General features: G+C 37.3%; 1 long non-coding RNA gene across 1 annotated transcript; it reads left to right on the forward strand.

Annotated features, from left to right (window-relative positions):
* Positions 1 to 1026: 1026 nt before the first annotated feature.
* Positions 1027 to 16154, forward strand: LOC140331290 (uncharacterized). The gene is made up of 2 exons (XR_011920911.1): positions 1027 to 1201; positions 14628 to 16154. It is a non-coding gene; the product is annotated as an uncharacterized lncRNA (long non-coding RNA).
* The last annotated feature ends 740 nt before the right edge of the window (positions 16155 to 16894 follow it).

The raw sequence follows: 16894 nt of genomic DNA on the forward strand, positions 1-16894 counted from the left end.
CGGACATATTTCTGTAAGTTACAGGTCTACCAATTTAAAAAAAAAATTTCATGAAAAACAGTGGATCACTTTTGGTACAGAAATCTAGACCTCAGTGTAACGCTCAGGTGGTTAAGATCGGCAACCTATGTCTTGCCCCTGTGATCATATTAGATTGGTGGTTTTACACAAATTATCTGTTCAGGCAGCCTTTGCTGCATCACCAACCTAGTGGACCTTTCCCTGAGTTGAAGTTGTCGCCCATCATGAGGAATGTATAGGAGATTCCCAGTCCCACCCTGGTCTAGTAATCCATCCTCAGCCTAGAACACAAGGCTCTCATCATTTAAATAGTTTGAAACCAACGGTCCCCGGCCAGCTGTTTACAAGTATTCCATCCTACAACGTTTGCTGAGGATTCCTGTGGCTCGGATGTCCCCTCATGTGTTACTCGTTAGAATAGCTCAGCACAAAGAGCGGGATTCCAGACACACTTCCCGCGCTCCGCACACAGGGAACCCGGCCGCCCAGCACCTCGCCAGCCCGGCATAACACCGGACAGCCGGGACAAAACTATATAATGAATGTAACCGAGCATACAACTATTCACATCACATGAAAGCTTCTATTAGCGGGAGGCGGCCAGCTCCTCCTCCCTACAACCACTGACGTGTCAGTCACACCACACCAAGCCCAGGCTGTGATTGGTGCCGTCAATTCTACCCGCGTAACTATTTCCTTCATGAGCGTATTTTCTAAAACAAAACCCACGAATAAAGCAGCCGAAAGGCTTCCATGAAGGGCACCAGCTTCATGCCCACTTTACGGCGCACAAGCCCTCCATTGTAATGCTAGACGCTCTGGCCGTATATTTCCTCACACAACTTCGCCCACCTATGTGTGCTACTACGCGCACAGCCCCGCCCATCTAGCGGAGTTTTTACGTACACGGCCCCGCCTACCATACGGACGTGTAGACGAGACGGTGGGCGTGGCTTTCTACTATTAACCCCCTCCCCTTATGTATGTCGGGCGGAGAGATTCCACTAGCAGCGTACCGCCTACGACCTGACGTCAGAGTGTGGGCAGAAGCTGCTGCTTCCTTGCCCTCCGTAGACGTAGTGCGCACGGCAACGTCCCGGGGCTGTGTCAGTAAGAGAGAGAGAGCGCAGAGACGCGTACAAGGCGAGGCGACGACTGTACAGCACCGGAGGCATCATGGGTGAGTGTCACATGCAGCCTGGGCTTGCTTGGTCTGAATGTGAGCGGTGCCTGCCGTGTGGAGAGCATGGTGTGAGGCCCCGTTGTGTGCAGCCAGAGGGAGGAATGATGGAGGGAAGAGGCCCCGCAGAAACAGGAGGGGAAGAGAGGCAGCTGGGTACTAACACTGTTTATATAGAGTGAAGAATGTAGTGCAGAGGGCTCCTGTACATGAGGGCAGGATGAGGCCTCCATGTCCTGCAGAAGAATGGCTTCCTGAGCACAAGGGAAAATAAATAGCATTGTACCCCAAATATACTACATACTATTCATAGCAATAATGCCAAGTATGTGATTCTGCAATGTATGGTGGTTTAGGGCCTGTTCAAAGCAGCTCCATCTATATTTCCTTACTAGCCAGGGAATTGTACTCATAGACACATCGAGTTTTTTTTAATTGTATGATATTAAACTATTTGCCATTTATTGTATAAATTTAAAAAATAAATGAAATGCACAGTCCAATAATCTTACATCCTCCCTTCTACATTGGCTTCACGGCCACTTCCTGTAGGCGTCGGTGATGTCACTCACCCCCAACTCAGGATCCTGGGAAAGCTGAGGATCCCAAATCCTGTGGAAAGACCTATGGGATTTATTGGTGGCCCCCAACTTTCCCAAGATCTTACAAATCAACTCTGACCATCAACCAATTCAATAGTTTTGTCATGGTTTCATTAGAATCTGTTGGTAGATTCCAGTGGCTTTTTTAGCCTTTTTTTTACAATATCATAAAATTGATTGAAGTGGCTTTGAAATTCTTGGTGTGGTTAGTATATGGATGCCGGTTATCCTACTTTAACAGTTCCATAGTTTGATCCTTCAATACTTTTTTTTTGCCAATAAATGGTAATGTGATTTGTCATTTATATATGACACACACATATATTATATGATGGGTTCTATTTTTGTTTTTTTGTTCTTTTTTCTTCCATTGTATATTGTATTACATTACAATATGTGTTAAGGACTTGCCTGTACTGACAAGTTACATTTCCTTCAGAGAATAAAAATGAGATAAAATCAAATTATTATTATTGGTGCTTTGTAGATTGCGAGATGTAACTGTTTTCTCTTTGTTTCCAAGCGTAAAGTTTTATTTTGTTAAATGAATATAGGTTATAAAGTTTTAGCAGTATTTTGTTTGTAGCGTTTACATTTGATCACTTGTAATTCATGGGACGTTTATATATGTTGATGGCAATTTTATTGAAAGGTCTGATGTGCATTGAGTTTTGTGCACCTGAAAAATCATACTGACTACCAATAGGAAGAATATTTTGGACAGTAAATACATTAGACATACAGCTAGTAATAGGAGTTTCTTTTCAAAGGCAATTTATATTTTAAGCTCCCAATATTTATGAAACTTTCCAGTTTCTTATGAAGGAGATGGGATCTCTTATATATTTATTTGGTCTCATGGCCCCGAGTTGGAAGATGTTATCCTACATGTGTAAGCACTTACATTGTCTTTGTGAGTGAAGGATAGCAGCTGTGTTACTTTATTACATGGTTGAGATGCTTGCAGTGGATTTTTTTTTTTTTTTCAGAGCAAAATGTCAGATTTCTTTTTGACATTATTTGCAAATTAGGAATACTCTCAAAAGTGGAATCTTTAAAGTTTGACTTTTGGGTCATTTAAGGGGGAAAAAAATCTGTAAAAATCCCATAAATGCCCTGGGAAAGCAAGTCTGGGCTCCCCCCTTGATTCATTTTTTTCCCTCTGTAATGGGTTGGACTTCAGGAAGAGGCCCCTCCTGATCATTGTCAGAGATGTCTGGAGCTTTGGTGAGCGCCTGTCAGGCACAGACCTACTTTTACTTTATTTATGTCCAGGGGGCCGGATAGCTGTGCTCCTGCCGGAAAGGCAGAGGGAGAAATCTTCATTTTGGAGGAAATGGAGGAACAAAGTTTGGAAGGTGAACGTTACATTTTGTTTCACGAGTCTAACAGCTTTTTGTTCGTATCAATAACAATGCTAGCCTGCAGCCTGTTTTGGGTTTTCCATACCTTATTTAAGAAATTATATTTATTGAGCTACGGAACCTTTGGATGTTTTGCTTGCAGAATTTTGAAAGTAATAAAAAAAAAAATGTAAATTTCTTGGCCATTTTGTCTGTTTTTAACATAGTGAAATGCAAGCATACGTTTATAAATCACTGTTGTCAAAGACAGAATAGTGGCTCAGAAGTACGTCATTTCACAGTAGTTAATAGCTATTTTTGTAAACTATATTTTTATATATTTAATAGTGACTTTTGCTATGTTTAGAGCTGTTTACCCCCTTTTAAAGGTAATTTGTTTTGGAGGTGAAGAATTTCAGATAGTGTCAGTTCTTTAAGGTTTCATTGGAAATGCATTTTTTGCCTGTATTTGCTCTTGATTATACCTCCTCAAAATAACATTGTGGTTAATAGATCGTGCTTGTAAATAATCGCGGCAAGGGGCTTTTTTTAAGGTACAGCAAGAGTTTATTATTGAATGTGAATAAAATGTTAGTTGTCTAGTTTGAGACAACTACTTTTTCATTCTTTTTATGTAAAGAGAAAAACTTGTTGTAAAGCCGATTGGAGCATTGTGTCCCAAAGATTTTTTTCATTCCATATACCGGAACACAGAGTTGTTGGGAAAAAAAAAAAAATGACTGTCATTCTTTACTTAGTTGACATTGTAGTTACCTTTAACATGCGTTGTGCTTTTTGAGATTTACATACCGGTACTTGGGCTTTGATAACTGATTGTGGTGTTCAGTATCACGTGCTGTCATATTCCCCTCCAGAAATCACAAGAGAATTTTTCTCACACTGCTTTACAGTTGATGGCTGTGCATCCAGTAGTCATTACATCTCTCAATGTGGTCTCTGAAACTTTTTACTTGTTGGTCTATTTAGTATTTTTTAAAGCAATGTTTGGAAAATTCTGGTCATAGAATGATAACAAATATACTGCAGTTAAGGATTCCACTATTCAAATCTATGTTGTAAGGATTATTTGACACTGGAAAATTTGCTTCCATTAATAGGAGAATTGCACCTGGGATTTGCTTAACAAAGTTAATAATATAATACTCTCATTTCCTGTGGTTCTAAACAAAGTAACTGATGGAAAAATGAGTAACAGATTATAAAAAAAACATTAAAACTATCCAAAAGCACGATGCCATAGCAATTAGCATCTATATATAGCTGTATGGGCAAACAAAATACTTTAGTAAAGTGGAGAAAGCTACTAGTACAGTGTAGAGGCTGAAGTATATATTGCTGCCTGTATAGTGTGCAATATAAAATGCCACAAGGCATATATGTTAAATAAATGTAAGTCAATGTTTCTAGGGATTAACCAGCTTTTCCAGGGATTCTCCAGTTATAGATGTTCTTGGGCTCTGGCTGACTTACCTCCCATTTGATGCAGGTGCCTGTATACTTCTGGGTTCAATACAATTTGGCAGAGCTGGTAGGATGATACAAGTAATCTTTTTAGATGTCTAGAAGACTGGCATGTTAAAGAACACTGTAATAGGCATTGTTTCCTGATTATTACTATAAATGGGGACATTCTTGTTTTGACCCTCAGTTCATTTTTTAGACCTGAAACATATTTTCTGGTTTCTCCCTGAGGTGAAAGGGTTGTCCAGAGGATGTTACCTACCGCACAGTGTATGTATACACTTATCTAGAAACTCTAGTGGGTGGATTAGCAGGATTTCATTTGTTAGGCATCCTGCAGTTCTTTAAATTGTAGGTAGCAGCCTTTACTTTCCCAGGCTTTTCTGACCAGAAACGACAGCCTATTCCTGCAAATCGCCTCTATGGCTCGCCAAATTAGTGTCCTTTTTCACAATAAAAGCAATCATGAGCTTTGGGTGCAACTAACTCCCTACCTGGGTTATGTCTGTGATATAACTACATAATTAGGTAGGTGTTCTTGTCAAGTAATATTTTTTAATCGGTTAGGCAGGCTTGATAGAGGCTGGGTAAAAACATGGCATTTAGGCATTCTGATGTCTACAGTGAAAGTGACGAGAATTTCTATGATATTGCTACCCGCCATGCCAAGTTACTGCAGGAAAATGACCTAACATAAGAGGTGATGGGTTGGCTCATTGATTTTTGTAAAGGTTTAGTAAAATTTCTTTCTTCTTTTGGACCCACTGATTATTTTGACTTGCTTTTGGTACACTTTATTCTTTAGGCTATGTCACCACCATCCTGTGCAGCCCTCTTTTGCCGCAATAAAGCAATGGTTTTCCTGCTCTGAGACATACAGCCTTTACTCTTCATGGGTCCCTTGGTATGCTGTGTGTGCCATAATATTCTTTCTGTGTTTTATTTCTTGTTATTCTGTGTTGGAGGCCACAACTTACAGACATACATATGCTCAAGTGAAAATCTAGCAGACTTTCCGGTTACAAAATAAAGTTGAAATGGTGTTGTAAGTCTTTAATTTGCGTGAGTGGATATTATTTTAAAGTTTTGTTGATGTTGTTTTCTGCCAGACAGTCCTATTGTCCAATGGTCACTTTCAGTGGAACAAATATGTTGTTCCTTTCCAGTATAACTTGTGACTGTATTTTACAGCTTAATGTGAATGATGCAGTTGCATCCCCCACTACTATCCCTTCCTTTCTGTATGGTAGTTGTCCAGTCATGCTTCTGGCATTTCCTCTTCCGATTTTCCTGTTTTAGTTGTTTTTCCTCCAGCTCTGCCCATTGTATATAGAATGTTAGACCTTTAGTTGACATACACCCTACTTGTACAGAGCTCTTCATACAAACCTCAGAAAATAGAAAGTTTCTGCACTCCCTCCCCCACATCACATGTGAACAGAAGCAGCCTACAGCAATGTGGTCTGTCAGCTCATGAGCATGCTACCTTAACTTGTTCCTTGCCAGATTACATTTAGAAGCATTTCCTGTCTAGGCTGATGGTGCACCTTTAGAATGTAGCTGGTTTATAGTACAAAAGTTTTATGTGTGTGTGTATATACATACATACTTGTACCTTGAGAGTATATACAGCTCAGTAGCAAATAGGCATAAACATACAAATATCCTATGGACAACAAAAAAACGGAATGCTTAGAAATTATTGCATTTTGTTTTTTACGCATTTCTAGATTGTTTTTCAGAGTTTTTTTATTACATTGAAATATTGAAAAAAAAATTTGAAAACTAGATCAGGTCTCCCTTTCTGTAGTGATCACAAGATGTTGATGAGTACTAAAGACCACTGTTACATTCATTGTTCCACAGATGAGGCAAAGTGTTTTTTGCTTTTTGGTAAAGACATTATATGTTTACTAATCTTCACAGCTCTCATATCAATGGTGTACACTGGTGGTGGGGAAGTTTTGTTATGTGGGTATGCTCTTTTGCCTAAATAACTCGCATTTAATGAAGTTGTATCAGAAAATTCTATGACCGAACTGCTGCTGTTGTGACCTTGATTCCTAAAAATATTTTGTTCAGGAAAGATATGACAATGTCAAATGTGTTTATCTTTGTTAATTCATATTCTTTATTATTGTGACTTGAATAATTATCGGCCAAACCATAATCTAGACTAGTCCAAACTAGTGATTGATGCAAGAGTTCAGATAAAGTGCTGGGCCCGATATAACGCCCAGGCATAGATCAGTATGTTTAGAAATAGGAAATAAGTGGGGTTTCAAGGTCTGCTTGTTAAGTGGAAGTTTATTTTTTTTTACAGCTAAAGCCAGTCAGAAATTTACTGCATTTTGCTGTCTTGTGTGTTATATATCTTTTTATTTTTTATTTTTGGTAAAAGACAAAGTACAATCATTAAAATGCAAGGAGTTTTGTAGTATGAAGCCACTCTTTGTGCTGTCAAAACAATTAGAGCTTGTTTTAGCAGATATCTCTGTGCTGGTTTCCCTGTATGTCATAAGTAAGAAAAATGCATACATTTCTTTACATTTCATGGTGTCTTGCTAAAGAATGTATAGATGTTGTGTATCAGATCGCATCTACTGTCCTCTTTGTGGTTGGCCATTAGTTTGTTTGACATTGCATTGAGGTGTTTTTTTGTTAAAGTGTACCTGAACTCCAGATATATGGAAATCTTACAGAAAGTACATTTATGTCAATAAAAATGCTTCAGAGACATACAAACACCATTTCTTTGACTTTGAAGTCGTATCTCTCTGATATTTCTACTTCCTTTCTGTGGACTGGCCATTCTACAAACAGGAAGTGGAAATATCTCAGTTGTGGAACTCCACGGAGAGAAATTAAAGCTATGTAGCTAGTCATAGTTTAGACGAGAACATACAAAATGCCTTTTGATGGGAAAAAAAGGGATTTAAGATTTCAAGTACATGAAAAAAGTAATGAAAAAAGAATCTGTAACAGTGGACTACAAACCATTTTTAAAGATCTTACAAGAAGGAAGTAATTTCGCAAGATGTCCTATCTAAATTTAAAGTTTTTCTTTTTCCTGTGTATATTAGACCAGTGCACATGTTGAGTTCTGATACACAGGTCAACAGATGGATTGAAGAACATTTTGTACTTAAGTTTAATTATTTAGTGTCATTTCATTTTAACTCATATCATAGGGTCAAGCCAATGATGTTGGCTATTTAACATCTATACCGAACAACATTCCTAATTGGTGGCTTTCATTTTAGAAGGATGTCTGCCATAATAATCTCCGACTCAGAACATAATGTAACAGGATAGGGAAGTGCTTTTTAAAACATTTACTGTTGTTGGTCCAGTGGAAAAGCTTTCAGATAAAAGGATGCTTTTGTCTTATGCTAAAGGCATTTGATCTGCACTTGTTCACCCTTGGACCAGCTTTTATCCTGCTTGAAGTGGGTTTTTGCAGTCCTGTGGACTTGCATGCGAAAACAAAAAACTTTAAGTATCCAAAATAACTGCAATGTTTATCTAGCTGTTTGTCAAAAAAAATCCTTTTGTTTTTTTAAATAGATCCATTGACTATATTTTTGGCTTTCTGTTTTCTGGGCAATTCAGGTAGATCATGGGGGAGTAGGATGGGTCAAAAGTTTCTATGTAAAGCTTCCTGAAAGCACCTTGCCTCAGTACTTCTTTTAAGGCAGCACTGAGGCAAGCAGTGTACTGCAGTGCTCAACCCTCTGAAATTGTGCTCAACCCTGGGTGGGAAGAAATTGTAGGCGGGTGGTAGCAACTGTATTGTGACCAAACTCTTTAGTAACTACCCAAAAACAGCCGGGTGGGGGCTGAAAAGTGCCGGGTGGTGCGCCCAGCTAAAAGGGCCTGCGGAGAACCCTGTACTGGTCCTTGGGGAAAAGTTATGCAAATCTGAAAATGCCTTTATGGAAGGTTGTCAGTCTGAGATTGGGCATTTTTACTTTTGCACACATACTGCTCCAGATAACTCGCATTTGATGGGCAAACCTCCATAACTGAAATAAATGGAAACCACATAATTAGTGACAAGGCTTTGGATGTAGGGCTGCTGTGATGTTGTATAGAAGCACAGTTCTTAGAGAGGTTTAAAGGGTCAAGGAATTTAGTAAGATCTGGAATAGTCTTAACTTGACTTGGATTAAAGCTTAACAAGTCAATTAGGTTCTGGAACCTTATTTAAAAAATCACCAAAGCATCAGCTGCCCACATTTTTGGACGAGATAAATTTTATGTTTTTGTTTTTACAGTCCAGTAAATTCAGCAAGCATGTTTGTGACAAATGCTCAAAAAAATTGAGAGACAAATGTGGCCCGATCCTCAAACAGTGAAAACCAGTCCAAGTATTTTTTTTTTTTTGTTTTGTTTAATAAAATGAAAAAAAAAGATATTGTTCCTAACTTACTGCCTTAGATACAAATGAAAGTCAGAAGAAATCTCCCCCCAACTAAAGGGAAATTTCTTTCTGTTAAGGATTATATTTCCCCTTGACACAAGCAGCAAAATGACATCTGGGTTCTCACTCGATAAGAACTAATCAGATTGTTTCCTGATTTTGTAACCACTCTAAAATAGTGATCACATTCTGTCCTTAAAGCTTCAAATATAAAAATGCTTTCGAGCAGATGAACACATTTCAGCATTTATCTGCAGTTCTGTCAGTTTATTGGTTAACTGTCAGAATTTGTTACATTGTTAAAAATGATAGATATTTTTAAAATGTTTTCTATTTTTAAAAAAGGTGTTCTCTTGTTGGCTTATATAACAAAGTTGTTACTAACACTTGTCCAAATAGGTCTCAGGGTAGATATTCTCCATTTATGGCAGTATAGATGCTTCCATGAAGACAGACCGGATAAACTGATTTTTTTTTTTTCTTCGGTAAATTAAATTGTTTAATAAGAACTTTTTTTTATCAATCCAGAGGAGACTGTTTGGATTCATGATTGTCAGAAAATCTTGGAAGGCATTGGCCTTTATTCCAAGTCATCAACTTCTTTTAATGCTTGATACCCCTAGATTGTCAATTGGTGTGACACGTGACAGTAAATATTACTGTAGTGCACGCTTGGCAGGCCACCTCAAACAATGAAACATGAAAGGCAACTTTTCACTGGTTTTCCGTGTGTGTCTGGCCTTTTTCTATTTTATCTGCAGTCATGTATCACAGTTCTGGACTGAATAAACTAATGCTTCCTCTTTCACTTGCAGATCTATGATCTCATCTATTAAATATGATATTGTAGACTGGCAGGAGGTTACCAGAAGTGACATTTTATATTCAAAAGAAAATACCATTATTCTAGTGCTAAGATTTGTGAATGATAATGTTTTCAATGCTCCCTCTCTGTATATAGAGATGCAGATTTAAAGGAGAACCTAATACAGTTATCAGTTGCTACACAACTGACTTTTAATTTAATGGTATTATACATTACTTTTTTATTACCTTTCTATCCATTCTACTTAAAGCAGCCACTTAAAAAAAACTGTGAAAACATTTTATGCAATATACCATTCTCGAAATGTTTTCTATACTGTTTGCGAACTAAATGCCCCCAGAAATTTCTTGCTTGTGAGATTAGCTCACTGATGTTCCTAGAGGTCTGTGTTTTTCAACAATAAGGATTTTAGATTTGGTTGGACATTCCTTATGAGTTTGTTTTAAAGGGATGCAGACACTGCAACTTTCCACATGGAGCTTACTGAAGTCCACCAAGTGGTTATGAAGAACCAGACCCCCCCTATTCAGCTTTTAGTCTGCAAAGGAAATGTTACCTTAATTCAAACAGCCATTTCTTTAGAACAGAAAAAGGTTACAATTTAGATATGACATCACCTGGAGGGTTTTTTTTTCAACAGAATAGAAGTGAAGTTGCTCTTTAAGGAAAATTTACTCAGAGGAAGTTATGCTCAAAAAAGTCAGTAAAGGCCTAGTGACCAGCATTGCCTGTGGGCTAGTCGCCAGTCTTTTCTCCACTACTTACCATATGTTTTCTCACTTGATGTCTTAGTGGGGAGGCAGAGTAGAGGAATAGGAAGTAGGAGGAACTACAAATCCTCAATTTGAATAAAAATTGAAATGAGGAAATGCTTGCAGAGCAGGTCCACAGGTACTGCTGCTTCTTCAAGAAGCAAGCCTTTTAGATAATGGTGAGAAACACAATATTGATATCCTTTACAAATTCCATGAGCACAGTCAGACCTTGGTGTTTTCAATGATAAAACAGCGGATATACAGCTGTTCAGCTACTGAACAGGAATTTGTAGTCCATGTGCATGAAAATTTTTAAGAATTTTAAGAATTTTTAAGGACAAGTTCAAGCAAAATGTAGATTTGTTTTTTTTTTCCAGGTTACTGCTTCATCAAAATATACATTCCCAATAAGATGGTAAATCTTTTTGAATGTACGTTCACTTTTATTAAATTTGTTTTGAAAGGAGTAAGTTGATAAAGAAGTGAATCTGATGTTTACAGAAACATTCTCTGGTTAAGAATATTCCAGGTCCATGTGTGTCAATAGCAGTAATTGATTCCCCACTGAGGAATGTTTTGGTGAATGCCAGATTCACTGCTTTTCAAACACACCCCAAAGACTCTTAGTGCACTGAAGTTGTTTTTAAATGCAGTACAAAGACATTCAGATTCAGCAAACAGAGGATTTATCAAGCTTCAAATGGCTTTATTTTGGGAGTCTTGAATATAAATCTTAATGGAAGTGCAAGCCGTAGTTTGTTTATAGCTACATCTAGGGTGTTTATTAAAGTCTGCATTCACTAAAAAACTAGAGATGTGAAGCATTGGAAAATCTTTGGAAATACTTGCAGAATCTGAAGCTCTATAAATTAGCACATGCAAAGCAGAATGTAAACTATGGTCATCTTTATATAATATTATGGCTATCTTCCATATTTTCTATCACACAAGGAATTCTGCTAGTTCGATCTAGTGAGATCTCAACCATAGAACCCTATCTCCAGCACTCATATCCCACTTTCGAGTATCCATATTATCAGTAAGATACATCTTACACAGTTCTTTTTTTCTTGTATCCTGTGTTCTAATAAAACAAAACTGCACTGGAGGTTTCTTGCACCTATTCAGCTTTACACACTCAGGAAGTATACTCCTATCTGCTCACTCTTCCACTCCATAGTTACTTCACCTTTCCTTATTGGTGGCAGGAATGTACCCCCCCCAGAGCAGTGCTAAAAGCTTCTGGAAAATGCACTTAGTCTTAATGTCTGTTTTTCTAACCTTTGTTATAGTCTAAGCCTCACACACTCCTTAGCAGTAATACATTCTGTCCTATGTCCTTTTTGCTTTGAATGTCATCCTGTTCTCTCACTGTCACATCTGACACCTTGCATTTCAGGGTTTTGTTTTCATTTCATTTGTGTTCTGGTGCTCAGAGCCACCTCGGATGCAGATCGGGGTCTAGGGGATATAGAAGAATTTTAGGTGTCTCATACACCAATGATGTCTCAAAGTTAGCCAAGCGATGAAAGCAAAAAAGTGCACTATTCATCCCACAACTTCCACACCTTTGCTCATCATTTTATCTAAATGATGCATGCTGGTTTTTTTTTTTTTTTTTTTTTTTTTTTTTTTTTTTTTTTTTTTCCTGACCACCTCTTCCAAACATTGTGGGGACTGCTTTCATACTATCAGTACTCCTTTCTACTGCCTACTGTGATGCCCTCTACGGCTTGTACTACATGATATTTTATCTTGGCACTTCTTTCCCACCCATACTGAATGTTTTCAAACTTTTTATTATTATTACACAGTATATAGCGCCATCACATTACGCAGCGCTGTACAAAGTCCATAGTCGTGTCACTGGCTGTCCCTAAAAGGAGTTCACAATCTAATGTCCCTATGTCACCATAGTCATATGTCATCAATGAAGTCTAAGGTCAATTTTTAGGGGAAGCCAATTAACCTCCTAGCATGTTTTTGGAATGTGGGAGGGAACCCATGCAAACATGGGAAGAACCTGCAAACTCCATGCAGATAGTGTCCTGGCTAGGAATAGAACCTGGAACCTAGCGCTGCAAGGGCCGGAGTGCTAACCCCTGAACCACCGTGCTGCCCTTTTTGCACTCCTTTCCTACCAGTACTGCCCCTGTTGCTCACTGCAACAAATGTTCTGGTCCTTCTGGCTGGCTCAAAGCATTTCACTTTAACACACATGCTTTTAATGCACCACAGAGCCAAAGTGGGGTAAATGAACCTTTGTTTGCAATATACCCAATATTGTCTTGTTTTGGAGTCCTAGTGTATAATACCTTTATTTAAGTTGATTAGCGAAACATCTCTCTACAAACATTTTTTAAGTTCCTTTTTAGAAATAAAGTAGGCAAAAGTAGTTGCCTATCCTATTTTCTATATGTATAAAAATGTTAATAATGCTAGTACTTCAGGCACTTCTACCTAAAATAATGTTATTGTCACCTGCAGTTATGTGGACATTGTGATACTTAAATTGATTTTTTGCAAGCTTCAATTACGGTTGTGAAGTCTGAGTTTGCACTGCTTTCCTGGTTATTTTGTACTCGTAACTTTTTAACAAAGTTATGCTTTGTGCCTTAAACCACCAAAAAATTATAACCCCTAGATATGTTGTGTTAAATCAAAATTAATCAGTGTTTCTGCCTCATCACGGGACAGTTCTGTTTATTTAATACCATAGGAAGGTCTTTTATAATGTTTTTCCCTGGAGTGGCTACATGGTTGATCACTGTAAACATGATATAGTAAAAATAGTGACTGTTGTGTTCTGTGTTGATCATTACTCTTTCTTCCACATCCCTATTTAATGTACAGCACTGCATAATATTTAGGCGCTATATAAATCCTGTTTAATAATAATAATGCTTATCAAAATAACCCCATTTTGCGGCAGCTGTAAAAGTAATTTAGTTTATAGGGATTGAGGCAAGTCTTTTGAGTGTGTGGACTATTGGGATATATTTATCCCTGATCTATTTTGTTATATCAATATTTTAAATGTTTATTTGTGCAATAGTAATCACTAATTTCCAGAATGTTTGTTCAGATAATTTCCTATAGCAAACAACAAATCGTTTTGCCAACCTTGTCTCTGAAGGTTAGCTTTTGCCTTCAGCAAAAATCTTTACTGCCATACCATTGCTAACTTCACCTAATAGTAAAGTCTATCTCTGTGTGTGTTGTGCTGTGTATTTTAAATGATTGCATGGAAAAGTCTTAATAAAATAGTTTTGCCCTTTTAATTTTACACAAAACCTATTATTTTATTACAAAATTTATGCTTTAACAATCAGTCTCAACATGTTGTTAGAGTAGGGGAGGTTAAAATCTTGATTTATATTTCCTAGTCCTGTGTCTGGTTGGAGGGATTTTATTTACTTTCCTATTTTATAAATGCAACACAAAGGGAGTGTAGGTTCTCCTAAACAAGTGTTACTGGAATTTCTGCCTCTTTAAATGTATTTTTTTCTGTTTGGGTGACTACAACAGATTTGCATTGCCTATCACATTCTGTTTGGTGAAGTCTTTAGTAGGTTTTTAAATCACATCTGCAAAACATCTTGTATCTTCCTGATAAATGTATTTTAAAATGCAGTAGTTTCATTTGTGATAAATGTTGCCATCATCTCATTATAAAGATGCCAAGTTTGTGCAAAATATAAGAGGAAATTTATAGAGCATTGAAAGTCGCCTTAAATTCATTGTAAATATGGACTATGCCATACTTTTATTATGATGTGAACCAGTCACCGTGCTAAATGTTTTAAAATTACATATTTTCTTTATCCAGATACCTTGTAAAAGATGAGCATGATAAGTAAACATGAAGCTAACTTTTTTTCTTTTTCACTGTTTCTCTCCACATGTCCTCATGGATTGTTTTTCTGCTTCTTGAACATCTGTGATTCGGCTAATACCTGAAATCTTTCAATGCTGGATGTTGGTTATTTACAAAGTAGCTGTAAGTAGTGCCCATTTATCCATTTCATTTTCTTTGACTCTCTTTTTTTCTCCATTATTGCTTATAAGGTGTCTGAGTGTTAAAGTGTGAAATAGCACCTAGACATGTAAAAAAGGAAATGCTATGCAATCTGTTTGTAGTTTATTAAAAAAAACTTACAATCAAACAAATGCAAAGTAAATTGCATGCTTCTCATGAATTTCATGTTCTCTGCTCAGTGAAAGTCATTAGGATTTTGATGACCTGTGTTGATATGCACTCCTACAACACTTCAGGAAAAACACCCTAAAAGCAGACCTATCACCAAAATGTTTACTTTACATTAAAGGGTTATCTTCTTTTTTTAAAAAAAAAATAATAATAAAAAGGTAAGCCCCTCCCCTTCTGTCTTTACTGCACTAGAGAGAATGGGAGTGCAGAGCCCTATTCTGTCTGCCATGTTATGCATCCCAGGAGGCTTTAGGTCGGCTGGCCCTTCTAAGATCAGTGCTCCAATGTTTTTCAAAAAATTTTTTTTTTTAAATGTTCCTATTTATTAAAAGCATTCTTTGAGCACCAATCAGGTAACTTTGCCTGTATGTTGTCATGTCATTAGTCTGCTGCAAACAGGAGGAAGCATTTCCTCAGTCTTCACTCCCGGTCCTCAAACCCCTCACTGTAACAAGGCTAGAGGCTGCAGCAGAAGGCCTAAAATTGCTAATGCACAGATTTACACAATTGTCATTTCTGAGCTATCTCAGTCCAGGAAGCAGATGCTAACCCTGGATGATGTCAGAACAAAGACGCTGCCATTTTTCTGATGTGAAAATGGGATGAATGTATTTTTGGCAATAATTATGTGCTCTCTGTGAGAGGTAATATATATCTCTGGTACACAGACTTAATACTCATTTTAATAGTTATAACACTAATGAATAAAGAAAATCTGGTTTGGCACCTTGTTTTTAAACAAATATTACTTTACCACATGTCATTGCAATGAAATGTTTTCCCAGGCACACCACCCGGCACCCCTCAGCAGCCACCTGACTGTCTTCAGACAACTGCTTAGGGCAAAATATTACACTAAAATGATTGCACAAACCATGGGACACTACAAATATGGGTTACATTAACGGGGCACTAAAAAATTGGAGCATAATTGAGAAACAATGCAAAATTGGTGCATACTAAGGGTTGGACATTGCAAAGATTGGAAGTATTGGTGGGCAGTAGAAAGGGGCAACAGTTATGGAGGTTACTGGATACCTATGGCATGAACAACTGGGAACACTAAATTTGTTGTGTGTTCCCCCACCCACTACCCAGCTTCAGCTTGGCACCATCTGGCTGAAACATTTTTTTCAGGGAGGACACTGAAAGTGTTAAACCCCCAAATATAAACTTGTTTTGAATATAATCAGAAGGCTTAGAGCTCTAATGTAAAAATAATTTTGTCAGCTTTACAGCCATCGAGTCCTTTTTACAGATGTGTGAGCTACTCTTTGGGAGCTTAGGACCACAAAAAAAATAAAAAATAAAAGTCCTTTGAGGATGGCTAGTAGGAGGTCATTGATGAAGGCTCTTTCTCTCATTGTCTCATTCTAGGGTATCGGTTGTCAAAATCACAACTGAAACAAACCGTGAAACATCATAATTCCCAAATTGATAAATAGCTGACATTTTGGAAACCTTTACAGCTCATCAGTTTATAGAGTTTGCTCTAGAAGTGCTTGATCAACATTAGGGCTCCAATAGATCCCTGACTCTCCAAAAGAAAAAGTACTTAACACCCCCCCCATTTTAAGGCAGATGACAAGAGTTTAAAATTAATACCAATAGTTGAAAGCACTTCCTTTGTTCACACATATGAATTCAAATACAGTTAGGGTACTCAACATGTACAATGTTTTGCATACCAGGGTGTAGGAAATATTTCTTGCTTATTTAGGGATTTTTGTATTTACTCAACATAGCCTAATTTTTTTTTATTTTTTTTTTTTACAACATTCTGGATTGTTTTGTGTGCATTTATTTCATTTTAATTTCTTACTGAAAATATAGCTGTCATAGACAAAGAAGTATCATAGAAAAAAATAGCAACCACCTTCCTTTATTTTTATTTTTTTTGAGTAAAATTTAAGCCAAAATTGTGGATTTTACAAAATTTTCAATTTTTGCTTTTTGTTTTCTTTAAAACTGCAGTATTATCAGCCCCATCTGATTTTTTCCATGGCTGGTTAAAAACACCTTCCTTATATGTTTTTAAGATGAGAGGGAAAG

Source organism: Pyxicephalus adspersus, chromosome 5 (genome assembly GCF_032062135.1).
Source record: "Pyxicephalus adspersus chromosome 5, UCB_Pads_2.0, whole genome shotgun sequence".
NCBI lineage: Eukaryota > Metazoa > Chordata > Amphibia > Anura > Pyxicephalidae > Pyxicephalus > Pyxicephalus adspersus.